The following is a 6,326-nucleotide window of genomic DNA, read 5'->3' as shown; positions in this document are numbered from 1 at the left end:
TCAGCTTCTTAGAAAGCATTTAAGTATGCCAATCAGTGACTTTCTCTGCATTGATCTTAGATATGAAGATGACACGTCCTTAATTCCACGGTTTTGACATGTTGAGGATTTCACTTTCTGCTATTCAAAGCTATTAGGTCCCTGAACAAAAACCCCGCTTTCTAAGCGTTAAAACTATAGTCCAAAGGTAGAGACAGATCAAGGGATTGTGAAGTTTATGATAGGCAGAAAGTTTTGCGGTATGAGGTCATCATAGAAATACTACCGTAACAAAATTTCTTTGTATCACAGATGAACAATTCCCGAAATATTAAAAAATGAGAAACAGAATTGAGACAAATGATGCGGTAGTAAAAGAACTAAGGAATAAAACCATTGCATCTGGTTCCACCCGCAACTCTAGATACCCGATACCCGTACACTTACTCACGTAACTAATGCAATTCTCAATCGGTGTAGCCACATGTAGCATTTGTTGCAACGGTAACCAAAGTGTCAGATCGAATTCACACAGACACACGCACACACACATATATATATTACAATGCTTAATAAAATGATGTAGCGTGAAACGATCGTACCAAATTACCGAAGATATACTTGTTGCTTATTTTGATTATAATCACCCCATGGATTTATATGGATAACACCATACAAAAGTCTGGTGCAAAAGTACTATATTCATTTGAATCTAAATTTTGCTGAACTTATATATATATATATATATATATATATATATATACTTTCCTCTGAAAAGGAATTCTCCTTATAAAGTATGTGTATGGATATGCATAAGAACTCAGATGTCTCATAACCGTATGTCACGTTTTTTTTTCTGCATACTTATATTCCATGTTACAGGCAACGATTTAGTAACTGCCAATCTATTAAAATGTGCCACTCATATATATTTACGAGCAAAACGCCCTCCGTCCAATGGACGGTGCTGAGTTGTCAAACATTTAAACCAAATTTTTCAAAACTTTTCCGACCGTCCCATTGAGGAATACTGATTTAACCTAAATTTGAGACACCAGCAAAAGACAGATTTCGACTGATGTACTTGCGCGTATAAATGCACTTTCCAACGGTTTTATCGATCACATTCTCTCCTGGAATCGATTTTTGTAATTTTGCAAGACGTATACACGCCCTGATACCGTCGATATCTACAAATGAAATTTGAGCGCAATCGGACGGAGGATGTCCGAGCTCCTAGAAGACACACACACACAGATAGATAGAACGGATTTTATATAATAGATAGAGAGATTAAAGTAATATATTTGCTGGCGTGTGCTAAGCTTTGCCGAGCTAGAATTATATAACACAACACTAAGCAGCGAAGATCGGAAAACATCTTTGTACGTTCATATTTAACAACCTCGTGTACGTGAACGTTCTAAATATAAAAGCGCACAGCTTTATTTCAAGCTTCGCTGATTAGTGCGCCATTTTAAAACATATATCTATAAATATATATGATAAAGGCTCGTAATATGTGATCTTGTTTTTGCATAGATTTAGTTCATCCATATGCAAGCTAAAAACGAATCTAAAATAAAGAAGAAAAAAGAATTTTTGCAATCCTTTAACATTCTGTCATATTTTTTACCCAATATTTTTCTTCATTTAAGGCTCTACGTTATGATTTGATAACGATTTGGGTGCTATCTGCACCAACACGAGCGAACGCTTAAATGTTTTCTTATCATCGGTTTTGCTTTTGCTTCTGAAGCTGTTGTTGTTTACTATATTTGTTGTTACAGAACATTTGTTCCAAAGAATCACAATTTGGAGGCAGCTGGGCGTGAACTAACCCCTGACAGCCAAGATATTATATTTCCCTGTAACGCTACCTAGCGTCGTTGTTCAACACAACAAATTCATTCAGTTCTTACGCCATGTCATGAGATACGCAAAGGTTTATATCGTTGTATTTCTAGATTTTGCGCTTCTCATCTGTGTAAGAGATATTTAAAACTAACGAAATATTTACTCCTTAAGTCCGACATGGCTGACACCTAGAAATCGTAATGCAACGTCGTAGTCATCAGCCAACACAAAATAAGGATCGTATATCGATATGAATGACTATTGGTGACCCTATGGCCTCCTTGAATTTGCTGAAAAAGGAAATATGCTTCTCTACAAAATATATGTTAGTATAGCAACAGCAGTAGTAATCGTGGCGGAGCAACAGTGGCAGCAGTAGCAGCAGCGGCAACAGCAGCAGGAGTAGACGTAGTAGCAGCAGTAACAGTAGTAGTAGTAGTAGTAGTAGTAGCAGCAGTAGTAGTAGTAGTAGTAGTAGTACTAGTATAGTAGTAGTAGTAGTAGTAGTAGCAGCAGCAGCAGTAGTAGTAGTAGTAACAGTAACAGTAGTAGTAGTAGTAACAGTAACAGTAGTAGTAGTAGCAGGAGTAACAGTAGTAGTAGTAGTAACAGTAACAGTAGTAGTAGTTGTAGTAGTAGTAGTAGTAGTAGTAGTAGTAACAGTAGTAGTAGTAGTAGTAGTAACAGTAACAGTAGTAGTAGTAGTAGTAGTAATAGTAGTAGCAGGAGTAACATTAGTAGTAGTAGTAGTTGTAGTAGTAATAACAGTAGTAGTAGTAGTAGCAGCAGCAGTAACAGTAGTAGTAGTAGTAGTAGTAGTAGTAGTAGGAGCAGCTGCAGCGGATGTTGTTTGTAGCTATTTCGGCGGCAGTTTTCTTGTCGGTTAATCGTTTGTAACCATAACAGCGACGTTTTTATCGTTGCCGTTGCAATATGCTTGTTGTCATGGTGATGGTGGTGTTGATGGTATGGCGTTGCTATTGATACCATAATTGCTATCGTCGTTGTCGATGGTGGTGGGTCTTGTTGTTGTTAAGCAACAAGACGTGTAAGGGTGAAATAGGTGATGGTCTAGGGCAGTGGTTTTCAACCTGGGTTCCGCCAGTACAGTCCAGGGGTTCCGCAAGAAGTTACAAAACTGCTAAAATCGGCAGTAATTCTTAATTCTCCTGTGCAGATATGTGTGCATAAGACTATTAAATTATAGCACAGGGGTTCCTCGAGCCAGTGGAATGTTTCCTTGGGGTTCCGCTCCAGTAAAACGTTTGAAAAGCACTGATATAGGGCTTAGGGGCGGGAGACGCACCATATGCGAGAAAAAAAAGAAACTTTTGTCGTCTTGTTGTAGTCGAGGGCTCTTTGTTGACGCCCGACACCACTGGGAGGTGGCCCTCGAAGTCGCTGGAAATGGAGATCTCCAGGTCCAAATTCTTGGACGGCTGGCGATGGTGGTGCTAGTAGTGTTTTTTTCTTCACTGGTGGAGCTGGTAGCGTTTGTAGTCATAGTGATGTTGTTGTTGGTAGCTACTCGTACGAGGGAGGATGACAGTATTGTTGTTTGGTGGGTCCATTTGGGTTGTTGCTGTTGTTGTTCGTTGCTATGGTATCGGTTTCCTTCTTGTCGATGGCTATGGCGTTAGGAATAAGTCCACCGTTGTTCTCGGTTGTGGTGCTGGTACTTGCATATGGAGCGTCTCTTGGATTGATATCGTTGTTGAAAGTGGTGATGGTCATGTTACTAAAATCGCTACTGCTTGTGTATTTGTTGCTATTATCATTTTGCATCATCATCATCATCATTAGCATCATCATTAGCATTGACAGTGTTTTTATCTTCGAAAATATTCATTTTTATAAAGATCCTGTTACTTTTACTATTCTGACCATTTTTGTACTTACGTTTCTTAATTTCTTACAACTAATTCTACCACTATGACTTCAGCTGTTGTTGCTGCTGCTGCTGCTACTACTACTACTCTACTACTACTACTACTACTACTACTACTACTACTACTACCCACCACCACCACCACCGCTACTACTACTACTACTACTACTACTACCACCACCACCACCACCACCACCACCACTACTACTACTACTACTACTACTACCACCACCACTACTACTACCACTACTACTACTACTACTACTAATAATAATAATAATAATAATAATATTAATAATAATAATAATGTTGATGCTACTCTGGTTGTTGTTGCTGTTGCTGTTGTTCTTGTTGTTGTTTTTTAAAGTGTTGCAGCTACGTTATTATTGTTCATCTTATTCCTGTTCCTCCTTCTGATACCAATTTTCATTTTCTCTCCTCGCTGTTTCCAAACAAACCCTTTCATATAAAACTATCATCAAAACCACTTCAGCGGTAATCACATCTCCCAAGCCCTATCTGTGTTTATATACCAATGAGCTTCATTGCCCAATGTTATGTTTACAGTTTGTTTTCCTTTAGACAACAGGGTGTAATTTGGCAAACATTTCTGCGCAAAGACTCCACTGCACAACTATAAACAGTACAAAATGCATATTAGTACAACAGTGTATAGTATATATTTTCTTATAGTGTAAACTACACCAAATGAAATATAGTAAAAGGCCAATATTTTCATGTTTCCAACAGACCACGTTTAATGTCCTCCAATACTATAATCTCATTATTTCACTAATAACTGATCAAGTTTTGTTCATTTCGAAGCGGAATAGTCTTTCCGTCCGGCAAATGTCTGGAGGTTACTAAAATGTCAGATTTCTGTATTTCTTTTTTATTTTCGACTTTGCTTTTTTTTCTCCGGCAACTTCATGCCGTTGGCGTCGATGTACGACAATGCAGTTACTGGTGATGCTGTGTAAAAGGGAGAGAGTGGGGACTGGAGGTTTTTGAGATCAAACTACAGCAGAGGCGAGTTATATCTCATGTCTGTCAGAAGCACAAATTAATCTGAAAAAGGATCGATATTTCAATGAAACTTACATGAAACATCATGCATATTGCATAACATTCGAACATATACGCATACACATAGACACAGGCACACACAAATACATAATACATGCTCACATATATACACACATACAGAGGAAACATAAGAAAACATACGCGTTCAAAGCATGTATATGTACTATCACAAGTACACACACAAGTATGTGATTGCCCATGCATGAATGAATATGCCTGCGCGAGAGTATATGTTGAGTTGTATATAACTTTATACATACACACACACAAACACACATTCACATACACAAATATATATATTTATATAAATGATGTGTATATAAATATATATATATATTGTATATATGTATATATTTATACATATACAAATATATACACATTTATTTAAGTGTTATGTGCGTATGTATGTGAACATGTACATATGGAGTTATATGTGTGAGTATGCATCGAAATATATATGTATTTATAAATATATATTTATGTGCGTATGTATAAACATATATACCCTTACACAAAAATTGATATGTCAATACACATATACATATAAATATAATATATATATTACATATATGTGCATGTTTTTATATATATAATATGTATACATATATATATATTATATGTACATAAATATATATATATATATATATATATATATAATATATATATAATATATATATATATATATATATATATATATATTATTTATATTTATATATATATTATATATATATATATATATATATATATATTATATATATATATATATATATATATGCAAAAACAAAGAGAGCGTGAGAGAGAGCGAGTGAGTGAGTGAGAGCGAGGGCAGTAGGATAGACCTTATATTAAAAAGAAAATAAATACTTGTGGCTGTGTGTTGCAATCATTGGCAAAGAGCAATCTGTGATAAAGTTTAAACACATCGTCGTATCTGGCTCAGTATGGACGACGCAGTAATTGTTAGCCGTTATCTATCGCATTGCACTCTTGAAAAATAATATATATTACTTCCAGAATAAAGATCAAAAACAACACCAGCAGAAGAATGGACACAATTACATATATCTACACAGGAAGATACACGACTACAGCAATTAAACCACGGATAATCGATATAACTGATATACATACATATACATATATATATATATATATATACTATATATATATTATATATATAGTGTGTGTGTGTGTGTGTGTGTATACGTTATATACATATATAGATAAGATATGTATTATTTATGTTGTATATATATATATATATATATATATATATATATATATGTATATTTTGCATGTTATATTATGTATATATATATATATAAACTGCGGTGGGTGTGTATCTATGTGTGTGTATAAATACACATATACATATATATATATATATACATATATATATATACAAAGATATAAATACATACATGCTTATACAAACGAACACATATATGTATGTATGTATGCGTGTGTGTATGTGTATATGTGTGTGTGTGTGCATGTATGTTTATTGACAATTGCT

The sequence above is a fragment of the Octopus sinensis genome, linkage group LG28 (genome assembly GCF_006345805.1).
Source record: "Octopus sinensis linkage group LG28, ASM634580v1, whole genome shotgun sequence".
Lineage (NCBI taxonomy): Eukaryota > Metazoa > Mollusca > Cephalopoda > Octopoda > Octopodidae > Octopus > Octopus sinensis.
The sequence above is the reverse complement of the archived record's forward strand: the minus strand, read 5'-3'. Positions refer to the sequence as shown.